Source organism: Pseudophryne corroboree, unplaced genomic scaffold (genome assembly GCF_028390025.1).
Source record: "Pseudophryne corroboree isolate aPseCor3 unplaced genomic scaffold, aPseCor3.hap2 scaffold_825, whole genome shotgun sequence".
Lineage (NCBI taxonomy): Eukaryota > Metazoa > Chordata > Amphibia > Anura > Myobatrachidae > Pseudophryne > Pseudophryne corroboree.
Window position 1 is genome coordinate 1 of NW_026970404.1, and position 12494 is coordinate 12494.

The 12494-nt window shown below is 42.2% G+C and overlaps 2 non-coding genes and 1 pseudogene across 2 annotated transcripts; 2 read left to right on the forward strand and 1 right to left on the reverse strand.

The window, feature by feature from the left end:
- Positions 1 to 2804: 2804 nt before the first annotated feature.
- On the reverse strand, positions 2805 to 2878 carry TRNAN-AUU (transfer RNA asparagine (anticodon AUU)). The gene has a single exon. It is a non-coding gene; the product is annotated as a tRNA-Asn (tRNA).
- Positions 2879 to 11687: 8809 nt separating this feature from the next.
- LOC135042408 (U1 spliceosomal RNA) lies at positions 11688 to 11851 on the forward strand. Its single transcript, XR_010235546.1, has one exon. It is a non-coding gene; the product is annotated as a U1 spliceosomal RNA (small nuclear RNA).
- Positions 11852 to 12003: 152 nt separating this feature from the next.
- On the forward strand, positions 12004 to 12145 carry LOC135042416 (U1 spliceosomal RNA; annotated as a pseudogene).
- Positions 12146 to 12494: the final 349 nt, after the last annotated feature.

Consider the following 12494-nt stretch of genomic DNA (forward strand, 5'->3'; position numbering starts at 1 on the left):
CACATTAAACAGACTTCCACATGAGAAAGCAGCAAGGATGCAGTGGCGTTAATGTTTCCTGGTGTCAACCTGTATTATTTCAGTAGACATTGAAATGAGGATGCATCTTGCTGCCTTTCCAATGAAGCAAGTTTAATTTAGTAATAGGTGAAAAACCATCCTTACAAAGGTGTTAATCAGAGACTTGGCTTTGTGGACACTTTTCAGAGAACAAATTTGTTAGCATAAAAATAAAGCCAGAAAATGAAGAGCTGTTTAATCACTCAATTGGATTTTTCTGCCAGCATATTTTTTTTCTCTGCAACCCACTGCTAAATTGTGCTTCCTAGCTGTTTTTATAAAATCACGGAATCAGATCTAACTCTGATTACATCAGGGAAGGCCAGCTACCCACACCATAACAGGGGGTTTGAAATTTTGACTTGTCGACTTAAATATCACCAAAATCTGATCACAAGGTCAATTACGTCCCTGGGTGGGATTGAACCACCAACCTTTTGGTTAATAGCCGAACACACTAACCGATTGCGCCACAGATACACTTTGCAAAAAGTACGTACTGACAAAGGCTAATAAGCATTCATCTAGAACGTTTCCTAGAAAAACTTTAAAAAGTCAATAATCTGGAGAGTTTTTGTAAGATGTTTCTTCCATCAACCAACGAAGAAACACATTGGTACTTTCCCATGATGAGTGAGTGCTTCAGGATCTCTTGCACTTACATGTGCAGCAGAGTACTGCAATGGAAGCATGCTGGGCCCATAACCCAGAGGTAGGTAGATTGAAACTATCCTTTGCTATATGCATTTTTTTTGTTAATTAAAGTAATCCAAAACTGGGATTGATATTTTTGCTCTTTTATTTTTACTTAAAGTACAATAACTTTTACAATTTTAATTTGTTTTAATAGTATATTGACAGTATTGTTTTATTTCAAAAATCCACTTAATTTTCTTTACCCTATTATTAAAATGGTAATTGACAAAAACAAACTACATTGTCACCAGAAGAGCAATACAAAATGTACAAGTGATATATTAAAATCATCTTTCCAGGTTGAATTTCAATGATGCATTGGGGCAACGATTTTGTGAGAAACATCTTCACCCTTAAATAAAGATTTTCTTAATTCCTTACCTGTGTGCTAATTAGATATCACCTTGTTTTCACATTAAACAGACTTCCACATGAGAAAGCAGCAAGGATGCAGTGGCGTTAATGTTTCCTGGTGTCAACCTGTATTATTTCAGTAGACATTGAAATGAGGATGCATCTTGCTGCCTTTCCAATGAAGCAAGTTTAATTTAGTAATAGGTGAAAAACCATCCTTACAAAGGTGTTAATCAGAGACTTGGCTTTGTGGACACTTTTCAGAGAACAAATTTGTTAGCATAAAAATAAAGCCAGAAAATGAAGAGCTGTTTAATCACTCAATTGGATTTTTCTGCCAGCATATTTTTTTTCTCTGCAACCCACTGCTAAATTGTGCTTCCTAGCTGTTTTTATAAAATCACTGAATCAAATCTAACTCTGATTACATCAGGGAAGGCCAGGTACCCACACCATAACAGGGGGTTTGAAATTTTGACTTGTCGACTTAAATATCACCAAAATCTGATCACAAGGTCAATTACGTCCCTTGGTGGGATTGAAACACCAACCTTTTGGTTAATAGCCGAACACACTAACCGATTGCGCCACAGAGACACTTTGCAAAAAGTACATACTGACAAAGGCTAATAAGCATTCATCTAGAACGTTTCCTAGAAAAACTTAAAAAAGTCAATAATCTGGAGAGTTTTTGTAAGATGTTTCTTCCATCAACCAACGAAGAAACACATTGGTACTTTCCCATGATGAGTGAGTGCTTCAGGATCTCTTGCACTTACATGTGCAGCAGAGTACTGCAATGGAAGCATGCTGGGCCGATAACCCAGAGGTAGGCAGATTGAAACTATCCTCTGCTATATGCATTTTTTTTTAATTAAAGTAATCCAAAATTGGGATTGATATTTTAGCTCTTTTATTTTTACTTAAAGTACAATAACTTTTACCATTTTAATTTGTTTAATAGTATATTGACAGTATTGTTTTCTTTCAAAAATCCACTTAATTTTCTTTACCCTATTATTAAAATGGTAATTGACAAAAACAAACTACATTGTCACCAGAAGAGCAATACAAAATGTACAAGTGATATATTAAAATCATCTTTCCAGCTTGAATTTCTATGATGCATTGGGGCAACGATTTTGTGAGAAACATCTTCACCCTTAAATAAAGATTTTCTTAATTCCTTACCTGTGTGCTAATTAGATATCACCTTGTTTTCACATTAAACAGACTTCCACATGAGAAAGCAGCAAGGATGCAGTGGCGTTAATGTTTCCTGGTGTCAACCTGTATTATTTCAGTAGATATTGAAATGACGATGCATCTTGCTGCCTTTCCAATGAAGCAAGTTTAATTTAGTAATAGGTGAAAAACCATCCCTACAAAGGTGTTAATCAGATACTTGGCTTTGTGGACACTTTTCAGAGAACAAATTTGTTAGCTTAAAAATAAAGCCAGAAAATGAAGAGCTGTTTAATCACTCAATTGGATTTTTTTGCCAGCATATTTCTTTTTCTCTGCAACCCACTGCTAAATTGTGCTTCCTAGCTGTTTTTTTTTTATAAAATCACTTAATCAAATCTAACTCTGATTACATCAGAGAAGGCCAGGTACCCTACACCATAAGAGGGGGTTTGAAATTTTGACTTGTCTACTTAAAGATCACCAAAATCTGATAACAAGGTAAATTACGTCCCTGGGTGGGATTGAACCACCAACCTTTTGGTTAATAACCAAACACGCTAACTGATTGCGCCACAGAGACACTTTGCAAACGTATGTTCTGACAAACGCTAATAAGCATTCATCTAGAACGTTTCCTAGAAAAACTTTAAAAGTCAATAATCTGGAGAGTTTTTGTAAGATGTTTCTTCCATCAATCAACGAAGAAACACATTGGTACTTTCCCATGATGAGTGAGTGCTTCAGGATTTCTTGCACTTACATGTGCAGCAGAGTACTGCAATGAAAGCATTCTGGGCCCATAACCCAGAGGTAGGCAGATTGAAACTATCCTCTGCTATATGCATACTATATTATTGCATACTATGCAATAATGTTTCAATTTGCATTACCCAGCAGAATTAGCTTTGCATATATAGATATAGTGCAGCAGAATATATTGGTGGTTGTAGTCAATTGTAATTACCTGTAGGTGACAAGAAGAGAAGAAACGTAAATTCACAATCGACATCAGCTGAAGATAAATTGATACTGATTGAACGCTGCTGTTATGTGTCAATTTTATCACGCTTTGATAAAAATGCACGCTTAGATCAATAAATGCACAGCCAAATGGCTTTGCACAGCCTACACCATTGGACTTAAGTAGAAGACTATTACAAGTGAAACCAATAATTGAAATCTGTAACCACACCCCACCCCCTCAAATGCCAGGCAATAAATTACCTTAAAAACAACAACCAGGCATTCCACAAAGATTAAACTGGGTCTATATCATTCAAAACTTTAAAAAAGTACTTCAAAATCACATACTATGCAATAATGTTTCAATTTGCATTACCCAGCAGAATTAGCATTGCATATATAGATATAGTGCAGCAGAATATAATGGTGGTTGTAGTCAATTGTAATTACTCAGCAGAATTAGCTTTGCATATATAGATATAGTGCAGCAGAATATATTGGTGGTTGTAGTCAATTGTAATTACCCAGCAGAATTAGCTTGCATATATAGATATAGTGCAGCAGAATATATTGGTGGTTGTATTCAATTGTAATTACCCAGCAGAATTAGCTTTGCATATATATAGTGCAGCAGAATATATTGGTGGTTGTAGTCAATTGTAATTACCCAGCAGCAGCTCTACTGCACTCAACATCACCAGTGCTCACAATATATATAATGCTATATACTATGCCATAGTGGTGCTTACTATATAACACCTCCTACTGCGTTCCCCCTGGCAATGAGCATGACACCCAGAGAGTGAAACCCCTGGCAATGAGCATGACACCCAGCACGTGAAACTCTTGGCATTGAGCAGTTTTTGTAAAAGTAATTAGAAGCTTTACTGTAGGGCATAGTGTATCACAGATATTGTGGTGAGTGACATAATATGTTCCAAAGGGCATTAATGTGTGGGGCTTAACATGGTGGAAATGACTGTACTTTTTTCCCTGTGGTGGCCGAGGTCTGTTGGTGCAGGGTCAAGAACTGGGGTGTAAGGTAGTCTTTGCCTGAAAGGCTACGCCCATTTTATGGAGACCATACCCATTTTTGCGAGGTCACGCCCCCCCATCCCGTCCGGAGCGCTCATGCAAATATAGTTTTTTTTATATATATATATGGGGGAGGGGCACAATTTTTAATGCCAATGGTGGCGGGGGGCACGCATTTTTAAATCTCGCATTTGAAGCCAAATTGTTTAGAAACACCCCTGCAAGAAAATATCTGCAAATCCAATGTTACCATAAGTGTGGCATATACCTGCGCTTGCTCGCGGGGTGAGAACATCTCCCTAATTTAATTCAGCGATATGAATAGAGGTTGTGCAGCAGCCACAGAAAGGGTTAATCTCTGCAGCTTGTCACTAAATTACATTGTTGCAATTTTAGCTGGGAGCTGCAATAATTACTCTAATACATAACACAACCAACACTTCTATATTCACACAATATACTGCATGGTGAATATAGAAGTGGTGCTTGCTAAACAGCACCTCCTACTGCATTCCACATCACCGCTGGTCACACTCATATCAGGCCCATAATGCTGTATACTATGCCATAGTGGTGCTTACTATATAACACCAGGTGCTGTGCAGTGGTCAAAACACACTAACTGGTCCCATGCTGTTGTTGAACTAAAGGCCTATACACACGATGAGATTCGGTCTATGCTAATAGGTTTAAAAAGGTTACATAAAAGCTACTTTGGGGTATATGCAATTCACGGCGAATCGCGGCAAATTATGGCCGTTTTTAAATTCGACACAATTCGACATGTGAATTCCGGCAGGTGGCTGCCGGAATTCACCATATTCAATGAAAAACGGATTCGACAGTCCCGCGGGCGAAAAACGGACAATTTGACGTATTTTGCCGCGAATTAAAAAAACGGGGAAAAACGGGAAAAACACGGAAAAAAAAATGGCGTGGGGTCCCCCCTCCAAAGCATAACCAGCCTCGGGCTCTTCGAGCTGGTCCTGGTTCCAAAAATGCGGGGGGAAAATTGGGCAGGGATCCCCCGTATTTTTAAAACCAGCACCGGGCTCTGCGCCTGGTGCTGGTGCAAAAAATACGGGGGACAAAAAGAGTAGGGGTCCCCCGTATTTTTTACACCAGCATCGGGCTCCACTAGCTGGACAGATAATGCCACAGCCGGGGGTCACTTTTATGCAGTGCCCTGCGGCCGTGGCATTAAATATCCAACTAGTCACCCCTGGCCGGGGTACCCTGGGGGAGTGGGGACCCCTTCAATCAAGGGGTCCCCAGCCACCCAAGGGCAAGGGGTGAAGCCCGAGGCTGTCCCCCCCATCCAATGGCTGCGGATGGGAGGCTGATAGCCTAGAGTAAAATGACAAGAATATTGTTTTTTCCAGAAGAACTACAAGTCCCAGCAAGCCTCCCCCGCATACTGGTACTTGGAGAACCACAAGTACCAGCATGCGGGAGAAAAACGGGCCCGCTGGTACCTGTAGTTCTACTGGGGAAAAAATACCCAAATAAAAACAGGACACAGACACCGTGACAGTAAAACTTTATTACACACTGCCGACACATTCATACTTACCTATGTTGACACGCCGACTGCCACGGTCTCCGACGATCCGAGGGTACCTGTGAAAAAAATTATACTCACCTTCCAGCGTCCAGAGGTACATCCACGTCCAGAGATACATCCACGTACTTGGCAAAAAAAGAAAACGGACACACGGACCACCGGACTGAAAGGGGTCCCATGCTGACACATGAGACCCCTTACCCCGAATGCCGGGACACCACGTGACTCCTGTCACTGAAGTCCCTTCAGCCAATCAGGAAGCGCTACTTCCGTGGCGCTCACCTGATTGGCTGTGCGCTGTCTGTGCTGTGACAGCGCATCGCACAGCTCCGTCCATTATATTCAATGGTGGGAACTTAGCAGCTAGCGGTGAGGTCACCCGCCGGTCAGCGGCTGACCGCGGGTAACCCCACCGCTGACGGCAAAGTTCCCACCATTGAAACTAATGGACCGAGCTGTGCGATGCGCTGTCACAGCACAGACAGCGCACAGCCAATCAGGTGAGCGCCACGGAAGTAGCGCTTCCTGATTGGCTGAAGGGACTTCAGTGACAGGAGTCACGTGGTGTCCCGGCATTCGGGGTAAGGGGTCTCATGTGTCAGCATGGGACCCCTTTCAGTCCGGTGGTCCGTGTGTCCGTTTTCTTTTTTTGCCAAGTACGTGGATTTATCTCTGGACCCTGGCTGAGGTGAGTATATTGAACTTTTCTTTTCAGGTATCCGTGGATTCTACATGGAGAAGAGGACCGATGTCGGCGTGTGAACATAGGTAAGTATGTGTGTGTCGGCAGTGTGTAATAAAGTTTTACTGTCACGGTGCCTGTGTCCTGTTTTTATTTGGGTATTTTTTTCCCAGTAGTACTACAGGTACCAGCGGGCCCGTTTTTCTCCCGCATGCTGGTACTTGTGGTTCTCCAAGTACCAGCTTGCGGGGGAGGCTTGCTGGGACTTGTAGTACTACTGGAAAAAACAATATTCTTGTCATTTTACTCAAGGCTATCAGCCTCCCATCCGCAGCCCTTGGATGGGGGGGACAGCCTCGGGCTTCACCCCTGGCCCTTGGGTGGCTGGGGGGGGGACCCCTTGATTGAAGGGGTCCCCACTCCCCCAGGGTACCCCGGCCAGGGGTGACTAGTTGGATATTTAATGCCACGGCCGCAGGGCACTGTATAAAAGTGACCCCCGGCTGTGGCATTATCTGTCCAGCTAGTGGAGCCCGATGCTGGTGTAAAAAATACGGGGGACCCCTGCTCGTTTTGTCCCCCGTATTTTTTGCACCAGCACCAGGCGCAGAGCCCGGTGCTGGTTTTAAAAATACGGGGGATCCCTGCCCAATTTTTCCCCGCATTTTTAGAACCAGGACCAGCTCGAAGAGCCCGAGGCTGGTTATGCTTTGGAGGGGGGACCCCACGCCATTTTTTTTTTTAATTTTCCCGTTCCAGCACTAAAAAATAAATAAATAAATAATATTTTAAAAAATATATAAATAATACTTGTGCCTCCAAAAAAAAAAAAAAAAAAGTACCTAATCCCTTCTAATATAAATAGATATGCTATTCCCACAAAAAAAAAACACAAAAAAAACATGTTTAAATTTTTTTTTATTGTTTTCACCCTCCAAAGTGTGACGGATTGAAAATGACGAATTTACTGTCTAAAAGCACTGCTGTCGAATTTCCAAACTTGAATTGAATATGCTTTTGTAGAATTGCAGCACTTGTATCATTGCAGAAAAGTCGAATTTGCAAAAAGTCGAATTTCAAAAAGTCGAATTTTGAAAGTCCGTTTTTTTGACGGAAAGCACTGAATTGCATTGACGATTTTTTTTTTTTTTGGCGAAAATGACCCGAAATTCGACAATTTCGGGAATTCGACCACAATTGCATATACCCCTTTATGTATTTATTAATTAAAGTTTTTAAGTTGTATTTTACAACCATACAATGATATGATATATAATGTATCGTATAATCATTACATAATGTTGATGGCATTGAATAGTCTCTTCCTTGACTAGTGGCAGCAGCTTCAGCACTAGGTGGAAGTGGATCTTGAGCTTTCCCTATTTTACCCTCCACCGTTTTGTTCTCCATTTTTTAATGTGTGGAATTATATGCCAGTAATATATCTGGAATTAGACGGTGGTAATGTCTGGAATTAGATACCACTAGATAGATACCAGATATCACTGTGACTGGAATGATGACATATGCACAGTGACAGGACACTACCACAGCACCCTACAGCAGCCATATGCGGCACAAGACACTGGAGTATTAGTAATGTACTGTAGTATACTGAGCACCACAAGACAATGAGCAGTGATACGGAGCACTGATGAGATTACTAGAACTGACACTGAGCAGCCAGATGCAGCACTGGACTATTAGTAATGTTCTGTAGTATACTGAGCACCACAATGCAGCACAAGACAATGAGCAGTGATACTGAGCACTGATGAGGATACTAGAACTGACACTGAGCAGCAAGATGCAGCACTGGACTATTAGTAATGTACTCTAGTATACTGAGCACCACAATGCAGCACAAGACAATGAGCAGTGATACTGAGCACTGATGAGGATACTACTGAGAACTGACACTGAGCAGGAGAGACACACTACAATTTCATCTTGCGCCTCTTTTTTTATTTATCTTTGCATCATGTGCTGTTTGGGGCTATTTTTTTAAGTACCATCCTGTCTGACACTGCAGTGCCACTCCTAGATGGGCCAGGTGTTTGTGCTGCCCAATTGGGTCGCTTAGCTTAGTCATCCAGGGACCTTGGTGCAAATTTTAGGACTAAAAATAATATTGGGAGGTGTGAGGTGTTCAGAATAGACTGGAAAGGAGTAGAAATTATGGTTATTGAGCTTAATACTATAGGATCAAAATTACCCCCAAATTCTATGATTTTAGCTGTTTGAGGGTTTAAAAAAAAATCACCCGAATACAAAACCCAAAAGGTGGTTTTGCCAAAACGCGTCCGTATCCAAAACACAACTGCGGATCCGAATCCAAAACCAAAACATGAAACACGAAAAATGCCCGCTGCACATCTCTAGTTAGGGGAGAAGCATGTAGCCTTGTAGACTATGCACAGCTATATCTAGAAAAATATACGATCTAATCTTTAACCAACCAATGCAAGAAAGTATTTAATGTGAAAATACGAAACACTAGACTAATTGGAGGTGCGCCCTAAAGCAAATTACAATGTTAGGATTAGGGGGTTCGGAAAGACCTCTAGTGTATACACTACTATATACATTTTAAGAAAGAAAGGTACAAATTACATATTCACATTGCATCTATGGGCTGGATTCAAATGTCCCTTTCCTCCCTCAATCGTGCCCGTCAGCAGCTATTCTAATGTTGCTGCCAACGGGTGCGACATGTTTATTTCAGCTCGCTACCCCCAGGGGAAACAAGCTGAAATGTGTGCAAAGAGACCCATTTGGGCAACCAAACGGTGTCTTTTCACGATCGCGCCCATTACTTTATTCAGGTTTAGGTGCTTTGTGCACCTAAACCAGAGTGTAATGGGCGCAATAATTGAGGGCATTTGAATTTCCCTTATATGTGTGTGTGTGTGATATACACACAGACACACATACTATGGCCCTCATTCCGAGTTGATCGCTCGGTATTTTTCTTCGCATCGCAGTGAAAATCCGCTTAGTACGCATGCGCAATGTTCGCACTGCGACTGCGCCAAGTAACTTTACTATGAAGAAAGTATTTTTACTCACGGCTTTTTCTTCGCTCCGGCGATCGTAATGTGATTGACAGGAAATGGGTGTTACTGGGCGGAAACACGGCGTTTCAGGGGCGTGTGGCTGAAAACGCTACCGTTTCCGGAAAAAACGCAGGAGTGGCCGGAGAAACGGTGGGAGTGCCTGGCCGAACGCTGGGTGTGTTTGTGACGTCAACCAGGAACGACAAGCACTGAACTGATCGCACAGGCAGAGTAAGTCTGGAGCTACTCTGAAACTGCTAAGTAGTTAGTAATCGCAATATTGCGAATACATCGGTCGCAATTTTAAGAAGCTAAGATTCACTCCCAGTAGGCGGCGGCTTAGCGTGTGTAACTCTGCTAAATTCGCCTTGCGACCGATCAACTCGGAATGAGGGCCTATATTTCTTTATATAATGGACACCTCAGTTTCTATTCATTCATGTCCTGCCCCCTACTCTGTCAGACCCCTTCCCCTCTACTTTTCTGACCCCAAACGCCACTCATTCTTGTTGAGTGCTGGTGGGCCCATTCAGAATTTTGCTATGGGGACCACAAAGGTCTAGTTACGTCACTGGGCAGGGTTATAGAGGAGGCGGTGCAAGGCATCCTGGGAACAGTCAAAGCTTTAGCCTGTTGGTGCCTTGGATCAAGATCCAACTCTACACCCCTATGTTAGTGTAGTGCCTTTTGGGGTTAAGGTTTTACAGAAAGTTACAGGTTTTTTTAATTTAGTAAAATATGCCCCATTTTAAAGATAGGGCATTTAAATTTGTTGCACCTGTGCAGTACATAGCAGCCTGCAGGGCATGTACAGTGGCTTCATTTGGGTGCACATACATTGCCGGCTCCTGGTCGCAAACTGAAATTATTGTGTGTAAGTGTAATTAGCGGTGTTTATGTCATACAGGGGGGTGGGGGAGGTTTGTGGTTGGTGGGGGGCACGCTGTGTGATTATTATCCTGCATCTATACATACATGCGCTGACACCTGGACATACACTGATGTACCCACACCTAATATCCATACATACACACCCTGACACCTGGACATACACTAACATTCCCACACCTGCATCTATACATACACACGCTGACACCTGGACATACACCAACATACAAGCACCTGCATCTATATATACACGCGCTGACAAATGGACATACACCGACGTACCCACACTTGCATCTATACATACATGCACTGACATCTGGACATACAAGCACCTGCATCTATACATACACGCGCTGACATCTGAACCTACACTGACGTTCCCACACCTGCATCTATACATACACATTCTGACACCTGGACATACACAGACGTACCCACACCTGCATCTATACATACACGCGTTGACACCTGGACGCACACCGACGTACACACACCTACATCTATATATGCATGGATGCAAATGTGGGTACGTTGTAGCATACCGCTGTGTTTCACCAACCATCACAGCGCTCTCCCCCTGTTTTCTTTCATTACTCACGTGAGTTACATATTAACTTTAACTGCAGTAAATAAGAGGCGTTGGTTACAACTGTTGCTGTTCATCCACAAGAAGGAATTTAATGTATCAATTACAATTGGAAAGTAACGATTTAATTGCAACAGCTGTATCCAGGAGGATTTTTTGGACACTTTAATAGACATTCCGTTGTCATCAAGGGCAATATGAAATAGATACTGATTACATTTAGATATGGATAGTGGTGCCTATATATGTTGACTCCATTGTATTTTGTTGAATGTGGGTTTCTTCTGTCTATATATATTTTTTTTAAAATAAAGAGCTTGTATATTCTATTTTTTGCGCTCCCTTGATAACAAGTGTGATTATCTTTAAAATTTGGTTTATTATTGGTAGAACAGTACTAACTATGGGAGCAGCATTTTATAATATATGGTAAAAATTAATAGATGTATAAAGATTAAATAAGCAACAAATTGGTGAAATAGATAAGTTTTGATAGTAGCGCTGGGTTCTATATATATATATATATTGACATTTGGTTATATATATGTATAGACTTTATAAATTCTTGACAGAGATGTGCCTGAGCAGCAGCCCTCCCCAGCCCTATCTCAAATCATACTTATTTTGCATAGGAGATACCATGGTCATGAAGATTGTTCTCCCAGGGTGAGGTTCATTCATTGCATTCTGGGTATGCTGATCCCTGTGATTTCCCCAAATGTGGGAAACTGGACTGCATTATTTGTGGTAGTGAGGTACTGTGTTTGTGCTTTCCTCTGGTCAGCTCTGGTAAAAGTCAGATTTCTTTATCTCAGATCTTCCTCTAGCCTTGTTCTTCTTTCGAGAGTTCCCTTGTGCTGCCTCAGTTGGATCTCCTTCACTTGACAGGGGGGTGCCCGAGCAGCGACCCTCCCCAGCTCTAGCCCAACTCCTACTTACCTGCCAGGTGAGATACTATGATCATGAAGGTGCTTCTCCCAGGGCAAGGCTCACCCATTGCACTCTGGGTGTGCTGCTCCTGCGGTTTCCCCAAATGTTGGACACTTGACTGCATAATTTGTGTTTCCCCTGGTCGGCTCTCGTATAATATAGATCTCTTTGTCTCAGGTCTCTCTCCAGCCTAGTTTGCTGTCTGTTTCCACTTCTCTTTTCTTGAGCCACTCCCTTCTATGCCCTTGCTCACTATCCTGACTTCTCCAGTCTGCTTACTTTGTGCCTTCCAACGCACAATACAAACTACAGGTAGTGCTGCAGGGCCCACGCCCTTTTACTTGCCTTACAGAGCAGCTCTGGAGCTGTTACAGTGCCCAGCTGCTGCAAGAAATCAGCTTGAATGCTTCAGGGGCTGGGGCATAGCCAACATGAGCCCCACACCGAAGGAGGGTGGAGGTGTTTAATGTGAACTAGGGGTCATCCAAGCGC